This window comes from Juglans microcarpa x Juglans regia, chromosome 2D (genome assembly GCF_004785595.1).
Source record: "Juglans microcarpa x Juglans regia isolate MS1-56 chromosome 2D, Jm3101_v1.0, whole genome shotgun sequence".
In the NCBI taxonomy this organism is placed as follows: Eukaryota; Viridiplantae; Streptophyta; class Magnoliopsida; order Fagales; family Juglandaceae; genus Juglans; species Juglans microcarpa x Juglans regia.
The window spans coordinates 1,340,824-1,357,618 of NC_054596.1; positions in this window are offsets into that span (position 1 = coordinate 1,340,824).

Below are 16,795 nucleotides of genomic sequence, written 5' to 3' on the forward strand. Positions count from 1 at the left end.
TCTGAGGTACTAGAATGTCACTGAATTAATTTGGTATCATCGACTGTTCGAGCATGTATAACCAACACATGAACAGATGAACTGCATTAACATATTGCCTTAACAAAAAACACATGACGTGGATCACTTCTAATGAAGACTTACTCTCGAGGAATTTGGAGGGGTAGATCATTTTAGTGCGCGCATTTAGCATCCTCAAGGGCCAAGGCCGAGTCAGTACTACTTTCGATAATGATTTTGCAAGCTAGCTAGGCTCCAATTGGACAAATCATGATCTTGATTCCTCATACAATGGCTTCAATATATATCTTCGGCCTCATCAACCTGTGCTCAATGTACTCATAGTCATCACTACATTTTCTACCTCGTCTCTGAGAATTGCATCAACGTTCACTTTCTTTGTATCCAATTAAGAACATTGACATACTCAACCATTCAATATTTTGACCATTTCCAACTACTACTTATAATAACCCTCTTGTAAAATCTTCTCTGCCTTCGATATACATTTTCATGTATACACTATAACAAATTTTATTTTTAGGGATAAAATTTATTTGGGGCGAAATTTTTTTGTCTCTAAAAGTGATTTTTAGAGATGAAATTTTCATCCCGAAAACAGCCCAAATTGTAAAAACCGTTTGAATCATAATTTATCATTCGAACGATAATATTTAGAGATGAAATTAGTCATCCCAAAAAGTGATCTTTTGTTTGAATGGTTTATTATAACTGTTCGAATAGTGTCAATTCCATTCAAATGGTACCAAACTCGTTTGAATGGTAACAAATATGTTCAAACAACAACAAGTGTTCGAACAATTACAAATACGTTCAAACCATCTCAAATCCATTCGAACGGTATATATCCATTCCAACACAAATTTCAATCAAGTATTATTCGGAAAGTAGAACGCGCCATATTTTCACATGCTCACCCAAATTCCAACCATACCCCCAAACCCTAAAATAATTTTCCCTCTTCTCATCCAGCGCGCCCCCTCCTCCCTAGGGGTGCTACCCGCACCAAACGGTGCGGGGTAGCCCCCACCCCACCCCTGCCCAAGCATCACAGGGGCAGGGTGTGGGTCGGATTGGAAATCCGCCCCACCTCATGTCTACTTAAAAAATGGATTACATTTTACTAGGTTTAAAAATTATTCCTAGATCAAAAATTCAAAAGTGATTAAAAATATATTGTTAGACCCAAATTATAAATTTAAATTTTGTAAATATGACTATAATTAAAAACTATGTAGTTTTTAAATTTGCTAGTGCATACTTTGTGAACAAGTCTAACAAATTGTAATATATATTTATATATATACAATTTGTAAAATACAAATATATTTTTATGTTTATATATATATACATAATCTATATAATATATATAAACATGTAAACGGGGGCGGGGTGAGGGAAATGAGGGGCGGGGTTGGCCGGAGAATTAAAATAAATAAAAGGCGTGGTCACATAAATAATTATAATTTTGAGAATTTGAGATTTGACTTGTTCCTCCATCCTCATGTCTTATGTTCAGCGAATCTTAATGGGTAGAGCCAACTTTGGAGAGCTAAACACCATGAGAGTATATGGACCATGTGCCATTTTTTACAACACAGCGACTACTTGGGAAATAGAATAGTACTCTTGTTGTCTCTTTTACTATTAATCTTAACAGCTAAATGTGTTATGCCATTGCAGATCCCATCATGCAATTAGAATGGGTTTCTAAGGTATCAAAAGATTTTGGAGCCGGTATAAACCTTAGCTTTTGTTTTTGAACCGGATTTGTTTAGTCTCTTAAACAATCATGCATGCAGGCTTCCATAGCTGGCTGTGTTGAGTTTCGTTTTAATGATTTAATCTTAGATTCTTATTGTCCACCTTCACTGTGTGTGGGTGTTTTATGTAATTGTTTGTGCTATGTAATAGACCATAGCTGATTTTTCATATGGTTTCAGGGATGCCAAATATGCCCTTTCTTTATGCCATGGCTTTTATTGATGTTTTGAAGAAAAAAACATGCATGATCTGGAACCTACAAAGAGATGGTAAGGAGAATTCTCTTCCTTTTTAAAACTCGATCATGATATATATATACAAAGTTGTTCATGTAATTATTTTACTAATTACCTCATGTTAATGCATATTTTTAGGGATTGTTCTTGGCCCCTTCCATTATTTTGTATTTTTCGCATGTGTCAAGGCTATGTAATGGGTTGTGTTAATGCTTGAAGTAATTATTCATTTTATTTGTAAAACTCATGTTTGTTGTTCTTGACTTGTCACTTAAGATTTTTTATGTGTACACTATCAATTAATTTGTTATGGTTAAGAATTTGATGGGATTTTGCAAGGAATATTTTTCTTTTTGCAACTTTTATATTAATTTTCTTGATTTTATATGGCCATTTGCTACTATGTGAAGGCAACAAATGATGATATATATTTTTTAATTTTACATAAATATATTTTCAGAAAGATCATAACACTGCAAATACTACTTCTCCATATCAAAATATCGTTCAAACGATAAATTATGGCGTTCAAATAACTGTTAGGGATGAAATTTTTTTTCATTCCAAATTAAATTCATTCAAACGGTATTCTTTTGCATTTGAACGATGAATATTAGGAATGAAGTTTTTTTTATCCCAAAAAAAATCCGTTCGAATATTTTTGAATGGAAATGATAAATTTCAGCTCAAAAAATTTTTGGAACACGTTTATTCAGATGAACTAGTGACAAAAAAATTTCGTACCAAAATACTTTTAAAGACCAAATTGAAAATTTTTAGTCGTTCCTAATTAAAGAGTAAGTTTGTTGTAGTGATAGGACGACTTTCTAACAACTGATGATTCAAGAAAGAAGAATATCATATGTAGGAAGCTCGCCTTAAAAACCTTATAAAAAGCAAAATAATTTTCTCCATGCACGAGGCATAATCGATCCCTAGGTTTACATGAAAAGATAGATTGAAAGCCTCCAGGCACATCAAAACCCTATACCTAGAACATGCTCAGACATGCATCCTAGCTAGCTAGTCGATCCAGTGAATCTTCCCCTCATTAATTTTTGCCGTTATCCCCGTCAAAATCAAGCTGTCATGGCTGCTAATTACTGAATTACACAGCAGTTCGAGATAGCTTATAACATTGATAGGGATTGTTCGGGTGACAACTCTTACCAAAACATTTACCTGCATATGATAATAACTTCTCCGTTCATCCTTGAAGCTTTTCTTAATACCCTTTCCTCAATTAATTTCATGAAATCAAATCGTCTTCCAGAATTTTCCAATTTGAGAAGATATCCATACATATATATTTTGTTGCAGGATTTATACGGCTGACTTGTAATTCCACCACGCTTTTAAATCTAATGTTTGTGATTGTTTATATATCAATATTGATCTTCAGATAGGTATTTGTTTTACCATTTGACAAGTCTACTCTAATCAAATTAGCAATATCACGTCGCTCTAATATCAATTATTACGAGTTTTTCAATTAATTTATAAGTTTTAAAGTTAATAAATATTAATTTAGTTAAACTTTTAACCTTATAACGTATTTTTCACGTTACTTCAAAACCGCCGCCACCCTCTAATCAAGTAGCATATATTGGTTCTATCTTGATCTCTTTTACCAGTGTTCTTACTAGAGAATAAAGTGGCATTAATCTGATCTCCAATTATTTTTTACCCTCTTCCTCGGACAGATAATAAAGACGACGAAGCTGAATATATTAAATATATAATTGAGGAAAAGCATAACTATTATTCAATATTATCTATTAAATAATATATAATATTATATGTTAGTCCTCCCTACTGTCACGACTAAAGAGTATACTATATATCATCCCTGCTGGCCGCCCTTAATGTTTTGGAGTGGACATTTGGTCAAAAGCATAATGACTCGAAGAGGACTAAATTTTTAGGTTTTAGAATGTTTTTAAATGTTGAAATGAGTTGAATTGAATTAAATTGAGATGATAAAATATTATTAAAATATTATTTTTTAATATTATTATTATTTTAAAATTTAAAAAAATTAAATTGATTATTATATTTTATATTAAAATTTTAAAAAATTATAATAATAAATTAAGATGAAATGAAAGTAATTTAATAACCAACGTACCGTTAGACTTTCTAAACTGAATCGAAAGATGCCACTTTCTAAATATTAATAATATTGAGGAAAAGCTATTGACATGACTCTGCCACGTACTGAAGGGCCACTAGATCAGTTCAGATTTGATTTATTGTAGAAATGGAGATCACGTACAGCTCATCAAGGGGTTAATTAATTTAGATCAGGAGCGAGCTAGCTAGAGGCCCGTTAGAAGAAGATCATATATATCTATTGGCGCGCGTGTGATGGTTACGTTTGAGGAGAAATGAATTCAATCATATTGTTAGGCCTGTACGTACGTGTGCATTGAAAGTCTAGATGTTATATATGTGGTACGATACTTAATAGTGCATGAAAATGAAAACAGAAACCCAAACAGAGGACTAGAAAAACCTCCTCCGATCCATTAATTAATTACGCGCTAGCTAGCTAATGGTTGAATAAATTAAGCTAGCCTAGTTTCTATAATCATGCACCACAAATTAAGAACTTGACTACACGATCTCATTTTCCAAGATTTCCACACGTTAGTTCACACTTTGCATGCACGCACGTTTGAATGAATCTATCTTAGTATTGTTACATATAATCATATTTTTAATATATTTTATTAATATGATTATTTGAAATAATTATATTATATTAAAATAAATGACTCAATTAATCACATTAATAAAATATATTAAAAAATATATAAAAATAACAGTATATAAATTGAGAGTCACAAGGTGGAGAGAGAAAAGAGAGAGGGTCTGAATTAAGAGAAAAAACTCGAGAGGGAGGCGAAGTCAAGAATGAGAGATAGATTTGTGTGGTCTAAAATTCTTCTGAAGAAAATATAACTGAAACAATGTCACACTATAGGATGTAAAATTAAAATATCCTCACATAAATGGATACATAATGTAAAAATAGAAGGCTAAAATTAGCACGAAAACAAATAAATGAAAAAAATAAACGAATGATAGTCGTTTATTATAATAAAATTACGCGTCTCAAACGTTTACACCACGTCTAATAAATTAATTAACATATATATAATGATAGATTGCTTGCTTTTTTCACGAGTCAAGAAGGTAGCTAGCGTTTCACTGTTGCAGTCAAGTAGGAGGATGGAAAGTACAACGTACGTACGTAGTACAGCTGGATCAAGCTAGCTAGCTAGCTAAGTACGTGGGCTTCAATTAAGTAGCGTCAGTTCTTGTCACCAACAACCTTGACAATAATCGAAGAACTTTCCTTCCATTTGGATCTCACTGGCACCGCCCCTAGTACCGACCAGTGGGTCGTTCCCGAAGGCAAGAGAACCCCTCGCACCTGTACGACCTCGCTCTCATCTCCATGGGAAATGCTTTTCCCATATCTCTTTCTCTGTAAAAAAGGCACCTTTTTCTAAATGAGTACACCGACACATGGTAAGTCAGCGCACGTTGATGTTAATATATAAAATAAATAATAATTCTTTTTATCACTTTAAATTTTTAAGATTCGTATCGATTTTATATAATATTAAAATATAAATCTTAAATTCGAATCTTTATTTTATTTTATATTTATTTAATTAAATATTATACGTATAAGGTGAAATTTGATCCATATGTATAAAAAATATTAAGATATAAAATAAATAATCAAATATATTTATTTTTATAAATTTAAACTGATTTCACAATTTGTGAGCTCATTGTTCAATGGTCAATGATCCTTCTTCCTTGGATGATATTTATTTATTAACAATTCATCTTTAACTATATCATCTGTTTGGAACGACGTTGAGTGGACCTTTAACCGTTCGGATTGGGCTTGACTCTCCAAACTATAAGCCCAATAATTAAACACCGCTCCTTCTCGTAAAAATTCTAGACTTTCGATCATTATTGTCCATTCAGCCGTTTCGGCAGGGTGAAGAACTTGTATAAAGCCCACATGCTAACTCCTTAAAAAAGGTAACACGCATTCTAATACCTTCTTATTATAAGCGGCGGTTATGCCAATTGTGTAAGCATTAATTGTTTTCTTTTCCCAATTTCAAAAAGAGATTGACTATATATTAGCCTACATTCTCTACACACTCTACGTGTCATCACTTTTTTTTTTTTTTTTAACATACAATGTTAAGTATGCTGCGGCTACAGCATACAATAGGTTGCTATAAATATTTTCTCCTTCAAAAAATTAGAATTTACAGTGATCGTGATCGTGTAATATTGGCTAGCAACATATAAAAGCGATTTGCGAGAATTGGCTATTATTGTTGTTGAGTTATTTTATTCTTAAATCAATGATACAGTATGTAGAGTATAGTGCATACTATGCATTCAAATTATTTAATTAATAGTCAAATTTGATTTATAAGATTTAAATTTTAAATTTATTTTTCAAATCAAATTATATTATGTAAGCATTTTACTAATTATACTTTACACACCGACTTGAGAATAAAATTTTTTATATTTGCATAGGGATCATATATATATAACCCTATATAATCTTATAATAACGTACTATACATTTGGTATATATATAACGACTAGTTATAAGTATTTTTCCCCTTCTGAATTAGATGCATGGAATGTTGAGCTAGAAAATATATGCAAATCAAAACCAACCAAATGGGCAGATAAGAATATTATGAGACTGCCAAATTAATGCACAGTGGATATTGTGAGATATGTATTATAAGTTCTACTGGCCTTATAAGATGAAATGCACACAGAACCGCAATCTTTACCCACCAATTATAGCTTACAAACAGAAAACATGATGAGTTCATTATTCAGTACTAAATTAAAACGTAATGTTACTAGGGTTCCTTGTGCTGCTTATGACTCTGTTTGGTACTGATGTTGCAGGACAGATAATGATGAGGCATAATTTTGATGCAAGACCGATCGAGTATCTTCGAGCGTACGTAAACGAGTAGGTATCGAAATCTACAACGGTTTACCGTATAGGTCAGGGATTGGAATATCTTAGATCAGTTCATTGCAAATCAGCGGAGGATGATATCTGGGTGTGCATGCATGTAATCAAGTACCCAAATGGCTTCTTTACTTTCGACTTTCGACCAGATTTTTTGGGGAGTATACATTAATTAATACTTTTGTGGTTTTAAGTGGATCAAGGGCAGTGTGCTCTGTTAAATATTTTAACATGAACATTAATAAATGGATCTTTGATTTTTTATGATCCACAATAATAAACAACAGCAATAAAAGACGTACCTTTCTCCATCTGTTTGATGAAGAAATAAATCTGGCTATGAGAGAATGATCACCCTAGCAACTTGGCATCACTAGTGTCTCCCGATGGCTAGAGGCACTCTAATGTTGTAGGTGAGAACCCTTTAACCCCTCAGTGCTATTTATAGATTTCTGGCCAACATGAAATCTAAGTCTTTGAGTTTGATTATAATTAGAGATCAAGAGTTAATCTTATCTCTTAGGAGTTTCAATCCCATTATAACTCTAACAACTATTTAAAACTCTATCAGATATGGGTGAGTGGGACATAGAGTTCAAATAGAACTCTTACATTCTCCCACTTGGCCCATACGCCCATAAATGATATTTTCCGTTCATGAGTTTATTACAGGAAATTAACCATACTGCGCAAATTCATTTCCTGAAATTTTTCATAGCTCAAAATACATTTCATGAGTTCGGTAATATCAATGTCAAACTAACTACTAATGCGAGTCATGGCGGTCCTCTGTTATATAATCAACAAATTCCCTTCCATGTACCACAACACCAGTAACTTAATTTAACATGATCTTTGATTGGAATAATTAAGGCTAATACTATAATGCCTCGTGTTCCAATTCATGTCTATTGTAGACATTATCTTGTCATCATTCATCCACACATTTTAATGTGCATATAAAGTGGAGAGACAAGAAAACAGAAACAACCATAATAGATGTCTTTCAATTTCTAGTAACAAAATACTCAGCATATTATTGATATTTTTAGCATGTTCACATCATGGATATAAGCATATGACCCATCTTTTCAACATGTCCTTTAAAGTATAATCATTAACACACTATTGTTATGAACATATTTGTTTCTGTATTTTCTCCTTAACACTTATCTATTTAAATTTTCGTTAAATACTTTTCATTCAGAGAAAAATATTCTGAGAAATTCTTACAATATTTTCTTAGCAGCTTGGCTATAAGTCGACAATTCCAAATCCTAAGATAAATTTTCTCAGTCAGATACCATACATAAATTTTCTCAGTCAGATACCATACATTGTGGCCTCAAAACATACCACAAACTCAGTTCCTATTGCATATGAAGCAGTAAAAGATTTGCATCATACTTTTCCATAAAATAACTCTACTAGATAGCAAAATGCATAATCATAACTGTATTTTTCATCATTAGAGTAATACCACAAAATAGGGTCTGAATATACAGTTACCTTAAGAGTATCAATTCTTCTTAAAGCAGCAATATAGTGTTTAATTTCTTGCAAATAACATTACACTCTTTTCACAGCTTTTGGATCAAACATCATTGGGTTACTTTGGCAACAACCAAGAATGTCAACTGAAAAACTGACCTTCAAATTTATACAGGTTTGTGCAATCATCAGATTTATTATAACAATCATATACAAAATTTTCTTAACAACCTAATCATTTCGAGGACAATGTAAAATACTGAGCATGTCACATTTTATTTTAAAAACATCTATTGAACAACAATTCTTCATATAAAATCTTTCAAAACTCTATACAACTATACTGAGACAATCTTAACACTCATCGTTTTGGTATTAAATTCAATCTCAATTACAAAAGATGTCTCATTCATAATTTCATTTTTAAAGTTCCTTAGAGACATAACTTTAATACCATAATACAAACCATAATTTATACTTGCTAAAAGTCATATACATGCATAACCATAAATACAAATATACTCCCACTGACTTACGGTATATACATTAACAATATTTTTCTTAATTCCAAAACAATATTGGTTTTATCAAATTCCGAAAATCTGTTACCTCTTTTAACTAATCCTTTTATTCGTTTCTTGTAGAGTTCATACTTTCATTCTACAATTGTTTTCACATCTCTTTGATGTAACTCTAAACCATAATGAACTACTCATGCCATAGTGATTCTTAATGAGTTTCTTTCAAGTTTATTAGAAATCTCTTTCTAATCAATGCTCATTTCTAAGTAGAATTCTTGATTATAAGTCTGACTTTATATCGTTGAATATTACCTTCAGGGTTTTGTCTCCAACACCCATTTATATTCGACTTTTATACATTTCAAACAATTTAGACGAAGTTACAGACTTTACATTAATTCATGGATTTCAATCACTCTTTTATGCATCGATCTTTTATAAAATCACTTATTTCTATAACTTGTGAAATCATATGCAAACCTTCATTTATTGCTATGTCAAATTCAAATTTTGAAAATACACCATGCAACCTAACCAAAAAAAAAAAAAATCAAGAAAATCATATGAGGTTACCTGTTCTGATGTCTCCATGGCCAATTCTTCAGTGGTATTTCTCTGATGAGGTAGATTATCATTTGCTTGTTATTCCATGTTATCATTAAGATAATCATAAAATGGACTATAAGCATTTTTGAAGTACAAAAATGCACTTTACAACAATCACATCTCTAGTTTCTATATTCCCACTGATTTTTGCCAACCATAAGGAATCTGACATTTCAATTTTCTCAAAATCAAAACTATAAATAGAGACAATACAACCTAAATCATTTGGATCTCCATGAATAATTAATAATGTACCCATTAACTATTATACGATCTAACTTTCTTTTATTTGGATTGTAAAACCTTATTTTAAATTGACTATTCATACATGTATAAGCCTTAAATCAAGTTCCACAACTCAAAAGTCTTTGAGGCTACTCACTAGGAACACAATTTAAGATATATACAATTGTCTTTAATAATTTTACTACACATCTTTTCAAAAAGTTACAAAAATAGGTCAAGATTAGAACCTGACTCATAATATTTTTTCTAGCACTCACTACTTCAATCCAATTTGATGATTTTTACCTTTCTACCTAGCTGCATTTCCTCCCCATGAGAAGTGCTTCAAGAATTACTAATGGCTTGAGACTTCTTATGTAGCAAATAGATATATCTATACCATGAAAATCATCCATGAAAGTAATGAAATATTTATATCTATCAAACATTATAGAGAAAATGTCTATATGCATTATTTCAAGAAACTTTCTATTCCTTGTACCATCTTTTCTTGATATGTTTGATTTGCTTTCCTTTTATACAAATCAATACACATCCTAAGATTAGAAAACCTAAATGCGGAAAATATTTTATTTACTAATCTCTACAACTCTTCTTGGAGATATTCTCCAAACTTTTATGTCACAAATTATGTTTCAAACTCTATGCCATAAATTGTAAAAAGTTTTCATAAATCATTTTTCATTTGATTCCAATACATGCCTCACAAGTAAAACTTTAAACAAAAACGCTAATACGAAGGCATGACAAATAAAAATTTTATTGGAAGGAAAAATGAAACAAACATAAATGGCATTTTTGAAACAATTTGAAATTTGAACATTTTTACTCGAGTTTAATCTAAAGAAAATGTTTAAACATGTATAAGATTTGATTCGAAATTTATACAGACAGAATACATATGAACATTTACACTCAAGTTCAATATAAAAAGAATGTATAAATATGTACAAGATCGGATTCAAAATTTATACAGAAAAGCGGTTCACTTTTCCATTCGAATCATGTCTCATGCTTACGGCACCTAAACCTTCATGTTTTATTGTTTCTTTCAAACTTCAATGGACATAGTGCTTATATTTTCATCACCATCATTTCCCTCATTTCTCAAAAGATACAAATGATTTTTCACACAAATTAGCAAAATAAATTTGTATCTAGCTAGCAATCATGCAACCAACTTTTTCATATCTCATTAAATTAATGAAAGAATAATGCATCTGAAGTAAACCATTATGTACAAAACTAAGAAATTCATATAGTTTGATATATAGTAATTAATCCAATATTCTAAAACATTATACTTTTCTGACCCTTATCAATATTCTCAATAATAATTGATGTTAAGACTTAAAAAAGGATAAATCAGGGTCTAAAACTCGTAGTATAAATTTGACTTGCTCATGTTTCTCTATACTAGAGTCAATTTCGTATAGAAAACATTGTAAAAATATTCGTATACTTACTGCAAGAAAAGTATTTTAATCACATTAATGCTTTGAGTTTGACATTCAGAAACAATAATTAGAATTTAATCAATTAAGGATGAACTAATAGTGTCATCAAGATCCTCCTTTGGGAGTAGATCTTAATACACAAAGTGTTCTCACCAGTATTAAATTATGTGGATGAACTAGTTGTATCATTAGAATTCTCATTTGGGTGTAAACTCTGACATACAAAGTGTTCCCTCCAACTTTAAATTATATAGATGAACTAGCTGTATCACCAGAATTCTCCTTTGGGAGTAAATTCTGGCATACATAATATTCCTTCCAACTTTAAATTATATGGATGAACTAGCTGTATCACCAGAATTCTCCTTTAGGAGTAAACTCTAGCATACATAATGTTCCTTCTAACTTTAAATTATATGGATGAACTAGCTGTATCATCAGAATTTTCCTTTGGGAGTAAACTCTGGCATACAAATTATTCACCTCAACTTTTACTTTAATGAATGAACTAGTAATGTCATCAAAACCCTCTTTTGAGAGTAGATCTTGACACACAAATTGTTTACTCCAATTTTATCCACCTTACTATGGAGTTTAATGATTTTTCACCAAAATTAAGAAAATCTTGTACCTTTAGGCAACCAATCTTTTCTTTAATTTTGATGTAAATCATTTGCCCCATATTAGATAAACAAATATACATGGCATGATAATGAGAGCCAAAATAAACAATTCATACATGTATTTAATAATAACATGTACAAAAGATTTAATACATATATTTAACAATAATCACATGCATATGACATTTAATAAAATTTAATACATGTATTTAACAATAATAACATGCATAAAATTTAATTTAATACATGTATATACTAATAATAACATGTATAGAAAATTTAATAAACTTTAATACATGTTTTTAACAATAATAACATGCATATAAAAGGAAATTAAAATTTCAGATTTTTTTTTTTAATTCTTTTTCGAGCTGGGCCACAACAGTGGCCCTTAACTTTCTCTCGGGTTGGGCCAAGGCCCAGGCCCAGGCCCAAGCCCAGATCCTTAGTCTTTAGAAGAAACCCTACTGGTTTCTTTTCGTCTTCCCTCAACGCACGTTACACACAGCGCCACACTCTTCTTCCCTCAACACGCAGAGCCGATCACCTCCTTCAGTTTTGACGCAACGGTGGACGTCTTAGGCGAGGAAGAGACGGATGGCTTCCCCAGCCTCCTCCCGCTGCCGAGGTCCACCTCCACTCATAGTTTTCCTCTCTTTCTTTCTTTTTTTTTTTTTTTTTTTTTTTTTCTTTTTTCGTTTACTATTATTGCCATAAACTGCCGCGGCCAATGGGCTTGAGAGCCTTCTGCCGCCATTACAAAGAAGCCGGCGAAGAGGTTCACTCCTCCTCCCAGTGTCGACCTCACCATACGTAGCCGACGAAAACCATGAATAGGCAAGGGCGACGACCATTCGGGATTTCACGGCCCCACTGTGCCGCCGGCCACCTCCTTTACAGCGCCGCGTGTTGAGCTACCGGCTACCATACGTGGTGCTCTGCCCCACACCTAGCAGCTACCCTATGACTCACTATTACAAGGCTCTTTTCTCCAACACAGAACCTCTAAATTTCCATACAACACAGCACTCGGCGACTCATGGTTTCTCAACACACAATAATGTAAACAATACACAGGAAAGTAAAATAAAACCCAAACAAGGAGTTGGAATCGTGACAATTATGAGAGCTTTTCTCTTTCTCCAGCATAGACACAATACGGCAAAAGGGAGAAATAAAAACACCGAAATACATGTGCGTAATGTTATTGTGTGGGTCTTTCACAGAATAGATGTAAAAGAGAGTATCATCGTAATTTCTCTTCTAGATCAAAAGGACAGTCTTTTTAGTCTTTCGCAATTCGCAGAATGATAAAATCACAGATACGAAAGCACATATAAAATCAAATATTTATTCACTGTATGCTTTATTGAGATCATAAAAAATCTATCAACCTGGAGCTCTGATACTACATGTTAAATATTTTAACATGAACATTAATAAATGGATCTTTGATTTTCTATGATCCACAATAATAAACAACAGCAGTAAAAGACGTACCTTTCTCCATCTGTTTGATGAAGAAATAAATCTGGCTATGAGAGAAGGATCACCCTAGCAACTTGGCCTCACTAGTGTCTCCCGATGGCTAGAGGCACTCTAATGTTGTAGGTGAGAACCCTTTAACCCCTCAGTGCTATTTATAGATTTCTAGCCATCATGAAATCTAAGTCTTTGAGTTTGACTATAATTAGAGATCAAGAGTTAATCTTATCTCTTAGGAGTTTCAATCCCATTATAACTCTAACAACTATTTAAAACTCTATCAGATATGGGTGAGTGGGACATAGAGTTCAAATAGAACTCTTACATACTCCTCTGGTTCGATATCTACATATTTGAGAGAGACCATCCTCTATGCAGTAATTGCTTTTGGAAGGTTAGAGTCGATGCATGGTCCATGTATGTATAACTACGGGACCAAAGACTATGACATTTGCTTGCTTTGGAACCAGCCAGGATATACTGATCCTATAAATTATTTCTGTACTCGCTTGATGATGATCTTACGATCTGTCGTTGTACTCGAATAAATATTAATTATTACTCTATAATTATCTTGTGATAATTTAGTTCTATATTTGTAACTACGTACCGGTTTGTAACTCCCGCGTGAATTTGTTTGTAATGAGTGGCGGAATCAATAATTGTGTCGAGGGGAGCTAATTTTTCTACTGTGTGATATATTTATATAAAGAGTAATGTTAGATACAGTCTTAGGGTGTGCAAGCTCTGCGCACTTTTTTTGAAAAAAAAAAAGTGGGGATTAAAAAATAATTTTTTTTTCATATAAGTCCTAGATTTACCTAATTTTTTCAAAAGGAGTGGGCGAGACTTGCACATCCTAGGACTGAAAACATCATTTCTCTTATGTAAATTAAAAATAGATTGAAAATCATAAAAACATAACTACAAACTATTTTTTATATAGATCATCGACCTTAAATAATTTTTTATTTTTTTTTATTTTCACTTTGGATTCTATATTAAGAAGCCTAATATTTTATAACAAAAACTTTAGAATCCATATTAATAAGTTTATTAATTCTTCTAAACTTAATTTTAGTTTTAATTTTGGAGAGGCCATCACATCCTTGAAAATAGATAGCATATAGAAATTAAACAAAATTTTGGAACTATAAGAAAAAAACAATTGGAGAGATGCATTTCTAGGTATATTGAAATTAAAAAAAATTTTAAAGAGCATATGGAAATTATAAGTTTTTTGGGGGTGCCATTTTCTATATTTGTAGAATTATGTATAAAATTTAGGGGGTATTTTACGCTTTCAAAAAGTTTTAGGACTGGCCATGGACCCCCAAAGTATAACATGGGTCCGCCACTGTTTGTAATATTATGATATTCTTCTTCTATAAGTGATCGTTATTAATAAAATTAGGATACGTACCCACGTCCTCTTTTTAAAAAAGATAATACTACGTTTAAGTAATATGGTGATTATGGACGTTAGTGCCATGCCAGCGCTGCAACGGTTATTTCGAGGAACTGCAGAAGGAAATCATGGCGAGATGCAATGATCTTGCACATTTGGATTGATAAAAAATTAAGAATTTTTTCACCGTTTATTTCTTTATTTTTTGTTCCAAACAAAGATGTATGACAATATTATTAATACTAAGACAGTTTAATTGGCAATTGGTGACCGCAAGCATGATTCTGAAAAAACACTTACTATTGTCTCAAAGAATTTTTAAGGCTCTCCATTGCGGTGCTTTCATCAATACGTATGTATTTATTCATAAAATCTCCAGTAACCTCATACGCTAGCATTCTAAGTGATGCAGTTATCTTTTGCATAGAAGATAAACCAAGTCTTTCGGCATTATCTCTTCTTTGGACGAAGAACGGCTCGTAAGACTCTAGCTCATTTAGAATACAAAGATATAGGGGACGACTCATTTAAAATCTCATTCGAAATATATTTGAGGGATATACTAGATTTTCTGTAAAATAATCGCGAAATAGGCACTTGTGCCCTTGAATATGATCACGCTGAATGAACTTACGGCGTTAACGATTGCGAAGATGCCTCGATAACTGTCCATCGGCCTCGTTATTAAGAACAACATCCAACTCATATTCAGAGAATAAGTATGTGAGTAATTTGTAAAAGAATGTACGAGCCATTTGATGAAGGGAGTGAGATATCATGAGAGACTGTTGAATTTTAATTCTTTAGATCAAATGAGACTTGAATTTGTGAGAATGTGAATGCAAGCAGAATGCGTATTTATTGAAGAAAAAGTTACCGTTACATATAAGACAAAAAATGTTACCGTTTGAGAGAAGACAAAAAAAGTTACCGTTGGAGAAAAGACAAAAAATATTACCGTTGGAGGCAGGAGTTCAAATTGTTACCGTTGGAGGTAGGAGTTCAAAATGTTACCGTTAGAAAATGCACATATTAAAAAAAATTACTATTTTTATAATACGGATTTCAGTTTGAAAAAGAATACTGTATTCGATAGTCAAAATCGTATAAGTATTTAGTAGAATGTAATATTTGAAAAGAATATAATAAGACAAAAGAGTATGTAGTCAAGATTGTAAATGGAAGCGAGAGAAAAAAATAATAAAGAAAGAATAGAGTAATATTATTTAATAGAATAGAGATATGGATGGGGAATGAGATGTAGAAAGTTTTTGAAAGATGAGAAAAATTTAAGAAAAAATTTTAGGAAATGTACTTTTTAGTTAAATTATAGGAAATTTTATGGGAAATTCAAGGGGATGCTCTAATGGATATTGTTGCTATATATCACATGGATGAGCGACTCAATACAAATTGAGATTTAAGACGAAATTTAAGTGAGTCATTCGTAATTATAATATAATAAAATATAAATTATTGTATATAATATTTTCAAGATTTTCAATAAAATGAATGAGATTTTAATTAAAATATGTAAATAATTTTTTTGAATTTATATTTAATACAACAATAAAACGAGGGCTCCGTCTCAATGCAAATTTTGTACCTCAATTTAGTAAAATCTTAAAAAAAATCTGTTTAAAAATATAAATAATTCATTGTATTATCTATTAGATTTAGTATTATGGGGCATTGCACGCATTGAAAAATATAAAAATTATTTAAAATTTAATTTAATGAAATGGTCTATATTTAAAAAAAAAAAAAAAAAAAAAACACATCACTTTTATTTTTGAGGGCCTTGCATGGGATGGGAGCCTTAGGCAATGGTCTAAATGCCAAGCTTACCATTGAGCCGGCTCTGATTCGTATGTTGTACAACATCTAAAGTCG